Consider the following 9,165-nt stretch of genomic DNA (forward strand, 5'->3'; position numbering starts at 1 on the left):
TTCACCTTGAACCACTTATTTATTAAGAAAAAAAAATTAAAAAAAGGATATATGTTTGGATGACAAAAAAATAGGTATATTAATATTATTGATAAGTACACTGAAATTCTTCAAGGTTCTAATTTATGAGTGAGTTGAGTGAAGAAGTTTAATTTCTAATAGTAACGAGTAAATACTGATTACAGCATTGTATCATACTCGAGATTACTTCTGAGTTTACCACATATGAAATTCCTATCAGTCAAAATAGGGTTAGTGATGTAGCTATAAAAAAAATATATATATATATATATACTCAACGTGCGCACGTGAAGCTTACACTTTAAGGCTAATTCGTAATGAGTGGTAAGATGTCGTATAGTTGAATATGGAGAATTATATAATAGATATAAATGTAAGTATCATAAATACATATGTTTTCTCTACAGTCACAAACAAATATCATGCATCTTATCTGTCACATAATTCAGGATTCAGGTTCAGATGTAACTTGGTAACCGGCGGGTGAACAGCATTACTGCACTCTCCAATCCAACTGCACAAAAGGTATTTCATTCAAATTCATCGAGGTACATCAGAATTGTGTCACGGATTCAACTGTCTGAGACTGACTCAATACTAAGAGTAAGAGTACGATCCTAGAGTGAGACCCTTGAGTAAGACCCTAGAATGCACAATAAAATAAATTGAAACCTATTACTTAATTACTAATAAGAGTAAAACTACCTCTTTTGATGAGGGTCTACGATCATATATGAAATTCGGCAGCTTCTCGATTTTGTTGGAAAGTGCTGCCTGAAAACGTTCGGTTTCGAGTTACAAGAAAATTGTGTATGAAAATCTTCGACTTACGATTTTGTAGGAACAAGCAGCGAATGTAAATCCCTCTCAAGGTACTAGTTTTCAACCAAATGTCACGAATACGTTTATAACGTATCTACACAAGAAAACATGAAAACTAGTGTAACATAAGATTCAGCAAAGAAAAATCCCAAAACTTGGATGAAAAGAAATCACTTCAAATTCTTCGTGAACCGTTCGCTACTTTTTCGACTTATTCTCTCGTTCAAACTTCGAGAACTCGTTTTGTTTGTTGTTTTTTAATCCCCTGGCATTTAACACTTTTTGTGGAGTGCGTAGAATGTTTTGCTTGCCGAACTTCCTACAATCTTCAACTGTCAGTAGACAACCACAAATTCATTTTGTTCAATGGCTAGTACAGGGTGTTCCTGAATAGTCATGCTCATTTTGTTGTAACGCTAAACTAGCCGTTACAAATTCCACCTGAACCTATTAAAAAAAAAATAAATAAATAAAAAAAAAAATGACTCTAACTTATTAAGGTGACGCCTTCAAGTCTTTGGCGTGCCAAGTTCCCCTGAATCTTCCATCGGAGTCCTTCAGCTCATATGTCCAGGTTGAGACCTTCTTTGAAATGATAAATGGCCCCAGGTATTTTGGTGCCAACTTGGCCGAATAATTCTTCGCCGCATCTGATAGGACATAATTTTTTCGATAAACACGATCCCCACAATTATAGGTGACGGGACGATGACGTAAATCATAAAGACGTTTATTCTTCTCTGCCGCTCTAACCAATCTTTTCTTGATATCTGCATAGAGTTCCTGAAACATTTTACTCCTATCCTGCATTAATGTGTTTCCTTCCGTTTGGCAGATGGGTGGCTGCTCACCCTGTTGGGAAAATAAGTTCGATGGCATTTCTCGTCCAAAAATGGTGAAATACGGCGTATGTCTCGTGGATTCATGAACTTGCGTACGTAATGCACAAGCCAGTTTAAAAATATGCTTGTCCCATTCTCGGTGGTTTTCAGAGATATAACACCGGATCATTGTTTCTAATGTCTTATTGACACGCTCTGTAGGGTTCGCTTGAGCATGATAGAAAGCAGTAAAAGACTGTCGAATATTATATGACTCAAGTAAGTTGTGGAACTCCTTAGATTTGAATTGGGGGCCATTATCACTTATGAGTACTTCCGGCTGCCCGAACATTAAGAGAAGATTCTCTTCGATTGCCATACATACCAACTTTGAAGTAGCATTACGAAGTGGAACTACAATGGTAAACTTACTTAGATTGTCTACTATAACTAGAATAAATTTAAATCCGCGACTCGACCTAGGTAACGGTCCTATGAGATCGCAAGACACGATTTGAAAAGGCTTGTCAGCCACCTTGCGGGGAACCAGTAAACCAGCAGGTTTCTTTTGTTCCGGTTTATTTTGACAACAAATTACACATTCTCGGAAATGTCCGATTTCATTTTGGGCCAATAGTAATACTGCGCAACTCTTCGAAGAGTTTTGAATACACCAGGATGACCAGAAATTGGTTCGTCGTGGCACTTCTTTAACACTGATTTCCTACTATTTTTGGGTAACACGCGCTTCCATCTGTCTCCTTCATCTACTAGTTCCAAAGATTTACACTTGGCATCAACAGCCTTATAAAGGTTCGAACCCACGATACGCCAGGCTGGGAATCTAAGAGGATTTTTTGAAACATTATCTAGCATTTTCAAGTACCACCTATCAGTTTTGATGTCAGATTCTTCGACGGTATCTACAACTGGAACAGATCGCGAAAGCATATCTGGGACAACGTGCTCCTTTCCCTTTCTGTGTACTAGCGTGAAATTATATTGTTGAAGTTTCAGCGCCCATCTCGCTAAACGTCCCGTCGGATCCTTAAGATTATTCAACCAACACAATGACCAATGATCGGTGATCACTGTAAAATGAGAGCCCTCGATATATGGTCGCAACTTCTCGATGCTCCACAACACGGCCAGGCATTCACGCTCTGTCGTGGAATACTTCCTTTCCTGTTTAGTTAGAGATCTCGAAAGGTAGCACACGACTTTTTCACCTTCTTCAGGATATGTTTGAGTTAGGACAGCTCCAATTCCATAGGCACTGGCATCGGTCTGAATGACGAATTCCAAATCGAAATTAGGACATGACAATACAGGAGCTGATATCAGTCGTTCCTTTATGAGTTTCAACGCATCCTCCTGTCGGTCTGTCCAGCAAAATTTTACATTCCTTTTCAAAAGTTCCGTCAAAGGTTGAATTAGAGAGGAAAAATTCGGTATGAACCTGCGGTACCATGAGGCAGTACCAATGATACTACGAACATCAGACACTTTAGTGGGCGAAGGAATATTCAAAATTGCTTGCACTTTCGCAGGATCTACGTGAAGTCCATTCACATCAACAACATATCCAAGGTAATGTAGTTCTGGGCGACAAAATTGACATTTCTCCTTACTTAGTGTTAAACCAGCGGACATGAGCCTATTAAAAATCTTAGAAAGTATTTCTACATGTTTCTCAAACGTTTCAGAGACAACAACGATATCGTCCAGATAAACGAAAGCATATGGTTCAAGATCCACTCCTATAACCCTATCTATAAGTCGTTGCCAAGTAGCTGGTGCAGTATGGAGACCAAACGGTAGTCGTTTGAATTGAAAAAGTCCTCTTCCCGGTACAGTGAAAGCGGTATATTGCCGAGATGCCTTGGCAACTGGTATTTGCCAGTAGGCTGATTTAAGGTCCAAACTTGATAGAAATCTGGCATCCCTGAGGCGATCCAAAATAGTTGATACGAACGGGAGCGGATATGCATCACGCTTTGTAACACTATTTACCTTCCGGTAGTCCACACAAAATCGATATGAATTATCCTTCTTCCGCACCATGACTACTGGGCTGCTCCAAGGACTATTTGACGGCTCGATAATATCCTGCTCAAGCATTTTCTGTAATTCTTGATCCATGTACTTCATCAGAGTTGGAGATACTGGATAAAAGCGTTGCTTTATTGGCTGTACGTTATTAAGAATTTCGATATTGTGTTCCACAGCATCGGTACATCCTATACCATCACCCATCTTTTCAAAGGTGTCTTCAATTAATTTGTTCAAAATATTATATTGCTCCGGAGTCAAACAACCAAGTGGGCGTAAAGTTTCTTGAGATGGACTAGTATCAACAGCGTCAATAATACCAAATTTCCATTCATTTGATCGTAGATCAGGAATAATTCCCATGCGAACCCAAAAATCTATCCCAAGAATTAGAGTATGATTCAAATCGGGAACCACCAAAACATCTATAATTTTTTCAACTTCCCGAAGTTTAATAGGAACCCTAAGGACTCCTAGACAATTGCAATTGTTTCCGTTTGCCACCGTTACTGATTGTAACTCAGCAGGTTGTATATCAATTAAGCCAATGCTTTTGAGTAATTGCCACCCTTTATTCCCTACAATTGTTCTGCTTGCTCCAGAGTCCAGTAACCCAAGCAAATTTTTTCCAAAAATTGAAACATTCACATAAGGTCGGTCATCACCATTAGCATGAGATAAAACAAAATCTAAAACGAACTTGACCGAATTACACGAATCATCGACCAACTTTTCTCTTCGAGGCGTGGCTTGGTCAGTACCTAGCGCCTCGATTGATCGTTTCCCTGCAATTTATTACAACGTGGGCAATTGCGCACCGTGACATTTTGGTAACCACACTTGTAGCAGTATCGTTTTTGTTGTTGTCGGCAGGTGGTCGAAAGGTGCCCAAATTCTCTACAATTCCAACAACGTTTTCCGTCAGTTCTTGAAACATCTGTACTTTCTATGCTGTTTACACCCCTCTTCGTTGATTCATATCTTCGCATAGTACTCTCAGCTGGGGAAGAATGGTGCTCACTGGTGGAAGCATATGCTAGTTCTGGGATGAGACTTCTATTCTTATGCGGTGGTGGAGTATATGATTTGGCTAACTGTCTTTTTGCATCCAACTTCCGACAAGATTCCAGCAGATCAGCTATGGAGGTTATATTACCGAAAGCTAAGAATGGATGATAATATGGATCAATTCTTTCAAGAATAATTTCCAGCTGGGATTCTTCTGAAATAGGGTTTCTCATTTTCTTGAAAAGTCCCTTCATACTTGCGATATACAGACCGATATTTTCGTTTGTTCCCTGCGTACGTCGTTTAATCTCCTCAAATAGATCACGATCAAAATTATCAGGAAGAAACTGTTCGCGCATCAAGTCTACTAGTGATTCCCAATCAGTGGCCCAGTCCTTCACCATATTGAACCAAATATAAGCGTCTCCCTCGAATAAATCAACAGCATCTCGGAATAATACAGCTCGGGAAATACCACGAGAACGTCTCCTCTCGTCGACTTTCTCCAAAAATGTACTCAATGACATGTCTCCTTTCTTTCCAGTGAATCTCAGTCCCCAGTCGCGTACTGGTACGGGTTTTATCCGGGTGATAATATCGTCTTCCTCACTTGAATCTCCGTCCAGATCAACAGTAGAGCTCTGAGCTCCAGGATCACCAACAGTACCTCGTATGACCGATAAGTCAAACACAGTTGAGTCCCTACCTTTCCGAAATTTCTTGCTCTTCTCTTGTAATTTATCGAAAGCCAGAAGCAATTTGAGCCTTATGTCTGAAATGCATTTCTTTTCAACTTCACTTTCTGGGTGAGCACGGTTCAGTCGGCCTAGAGAGTGCGCAATTTTAGAGGTGATACTTTTATATTTTCCATCTTGCTCAGTACCTTCGAATTCGTTGATAGCTAATTCTATAGTATCCAAGTTACTCTTCAGTGACTGCGAATCCTCTGAGAAAGCATAAGGGTATATAGGGTTCTTGATAGCAAGAGAAGTCTTCTCCAAACGTAAAGCATTGCGAAGTACCGCTCTCAACTCCGTGACGACAAGATTTGTACCATCCAGGCCTCGGACTATCAATTCATACAGCAGTTCTTCTTTGGTGAGACGGTTTGGATCAATCTTGATCTTTGTAGTTGCCATAGTAGGATAATTTGTATTAAAAAAAATCTTATGTGTGGTAAGTTCAAGCACAACAAAAAAAAAATTAGTAAGAAATTGAAATAACTTAGGAATAAACTGAAATAACAAAAGAATACTCGGCGTCGGTGGATGTAGCACTAAAATGCGTTCAAATCAATTGAGAAATTGAAAAAAACTCAAAAATCAACAAAAATAACAAAAGGACGCCTGGCGTCGGTGCGAAAATTTAAGGGTCAATTTCATAAACACAAAATATTGAGACGTCTCAGTTAAAGCGAAGCCCCACACGAGGGCGCCAAATTTGCAACGGCTCAATTTTCAACAGCTTTCCCAGGACGAAATGCGTTAACGCGCTGCAAAATCAAAAATGCACGGCGCGCAGTCGGAGAGTAGGCTGGGTTTAAAAAAAAAAATAATAAAATATAAGAAAATGCTAGGGGGCGCCACCAGTTTATTTTCGCAGGTTCAAACTGGGGAACCTTCAGTTCTTTTGGATTTCGTCCTGTACTATACTTTGAGAACTTGGATATAAGTACAATTATGCTTATTTGGTTTGGAAAGACTATGATGATTTGTCGGGAGAGACAGATAGCAAGCTTCACCTTGAACCACTTATTTATTAAGAAAAAAAAATTAAAAAAAGGATATATGTTTGGATGACAAAAAAATAGGTATATTAATATTATTGATAAGTACACTGAAATTCTTCAAGGTTCTAATTTATGAGTGAGTTGAGTGAAGAAGTTTAATTTCTAATAGTAACGAGTAAATACTGATTACAGCATTGTATCATACTCGAGATTACTTCTGAGTTTACCACATATGAAATTCCTATCAGTCAAAATAGGGTTAGTGATGTAGCTATAAAAAAAATATATATATATATATACTCAACGTGCGCACGTGAAGCTTACACTTTAAGGCTAATTCGTAATGAGTGGTAAGATGTCGTATAGTTGAATATGGAGAATTATATAATAGATATAAATGTAAGTATCATAAATACATATGTTTTCTCTACAGTCACAAACAAATATCATGCATCTTATCTGTCACATAATTCAGGATTCAGGTTCAGATGTAACTTGGTAACCGGCGGGTGAACAGCATTACTGCACTCTCCAATCCAACTGCACAAAAGGTATTTCATTCAAATTCATCGAGGTACATCAGAATTGTGTCACGGATTCAACTGTCTGAGACTGACTCAATACTAAGAGTAAGAGTACGATCCTAGAGTGAGACCCTTGAGTAAGACCCTAGAATGCACAATAAAATAAATTGAAACCTATTACTTAATTACTAATAAGAGTAAAACTACCTCTTTTGATGAGGGTCTACGATCATATATGAAATTCGGCAGCTTCTCGATTTTGTTGGAAAGTGCTGCCTGAAAACGTTCGGTTTCGAGTTACAAGAAAATTGTGTATGAAAATCTTCGACTTACGATTTTGTAGGAACAAGCAGCGAATGTAAATCCCTCTCAAGGTACTAGTTTTCAACCAAATGTCACGAATACGTTTATAACGTATCTACACAAGAAAACATGAAAACTAGTGTAACATAAGATTCAGCAAAGAAAAATCCCAAAACTTGGATGAAAAGAAATCACTTCAAATTCTTCGTGAACCGTTCGCTACTTTTTCGACTTATTCTCTCGTTCAAACTTCGAGAACTCGTTTTGTTTGTTGTTTTTTAATCCCCTGGCATTTAACACTTTTTGTGGAGTGCGTAGAATGTTTTGCTTGCCGAACTTCCTACAATCTTCAACTGTCAGTAGACAACCACAAATTCATTTTGTTCAATGGCTAGTACAGGGTGTTCCTGAATAGTCATGCTCATTTTGTTGTAACGCTAAACTAGCCGTTACATACAGCATGTTTTTCGGAAATGTGCATTTTCGATAAGTTGCTGTAACTTTCTTCCTGTTGAAAATTTTTTGTTTCTATGAAAATTTTCTGAAGCACTATTTTTTCAAATGGGATATCAATAGTTATTGATGGAAAATTATTTTTTTGCATGGAAAGCCTGTATATTCTTACATATATAAATACAAATAGAGATTTTATCGAGTGTGTATGATACCAATCAAATATGAAACAATTCGTGGACACAACACTCCAAAAACTGGAGGGGGGCGCAAATGTGCGTTTGGCTTCTGTTGTTGACTCCGTGTGTATGTGTTGTTTTCTGCTTTCGGCAAACAAGTGTTGCGTATCTTTACACTTGGCTGCACCGCGCTGACGAGTCCACGAATTTGTCGAACTTGAAAGTGAGTGGTTTGAAAACAGACTACCTACAATTAATCATGAAAAATACCTTATACTTTTCACCAACTGGAAAGTTGATTTCAATCAATTCGATTATGTACATTAACGGAGCCATCATAAAAATTGTATCAAAAAAATTATCAAATATCTAGGCCTCATGATAGATGATAATTCAAGATGGAACAAACATGCTGGATACGTCGCCAACAAAATAAGATCCCTCAATTTCAATTTTTCAAAGAGATTTTCAGTGTGATATTTTTTGCTTCTTGAGTGCAGACACTGTCTGCAACATTGTCTTATTTCAATACATCGATTGTCCGGGTTGAACCGCGTCTGTAATTTTCATCTGTTCGTCGTTTTGGCTTTTGCCATTTTCAAGAACCACTTAAAACTGAAATTACTTGACTCGACGACGGGGTCGTAATCTCCCTGACCCCCCAAGTCTCGTCACTGACTTTGTTCTTGCTTTGTTTAGCTCCAAGTAAACACTGATAACTTTATTGTTCGAAGCCAGTATTTATGGTGTTGGATAGGTTTAAAGTAGAGCTGTTGTAACAGGTACCCGACCTGACGGAAAATTAGTCTTGTATTTCTAATTGACGTGAGTTACTTTGAAATGTGTAGCGAGATAATAATGACCTCCATGGTTGAGATAGTCTCTGTGAATCGTCTCATTTTTTAAGACAGTCCGGACGTTTTTCAATTTCAATGGCTTCACGAATTATCCTGACCTGAAGGGTTTTCTCCGTAGCAATGGTTTTGGTGTTTCTGAAGCTTATTGTGTGGCCTGTTTCAAAGTGATGTTTGAAGAGGGATGGGGCTGGTTCTGATTTGCGAACAGCTAGTTCATGTTCATAGGCTCTGTTGGAAATTCTTCTATTGGTCTGGCTAATGTAAGTTCTGGGGCAAGTAGAACATGGTATATGCTCTGTCGATAACTCCATGGATGTAAGGGAGAAAATCTTCTGGCTGGTCAGTCTGTTCTTCGGGCAATTCGTTTGGGTTTGTTGTCGTTGAATTGATCTTTGG

At 38.5% G+C, this 9,165-nt stretch overlaps 1 long non-coding RNA gene across 1 annotated transcript; it reads right to left on the bottom strand.

Annotated features, from left to right (window-relative positions):
* Positions 1-356: 356 nt before the first annotated feature.
* On the bottom strand, positions 357-2,267 carry LOC141486325 (uncharacterized). Its single transcript, XR_012467771.1, has 3 exons — positions 853-2,267; positions 727-795; positions 357-664 (listed from the first exon to the last, which is right to left on the bottom strand). It is a non-coding gene; the product is annotated as an uncharacterized lncRNA (long non-coding RNA).
* Between the last annotated feature and the right edge of the window lie 6,898 nt (positions 2,268-9,165).

Source organism: Leptinotarsa decemlineata, unplaced genomic scaffold, assembly GCF_025532065.1.
Source record: "Leptinotarsa decemlineata unplaced genomic scaffold, Ldec_3_MD MMD2_tig00026354_RagTag_RagTag, whole genome shotgun sequence".
Classification (NCBI taxonomy): domain Eukaryota; kingdom Metazoa; phylum Arthropoda; class Insecta; order Coleoptera; family Chrysomelidae; genus Leptinotarsa; species Leptinotarsa decemlineata.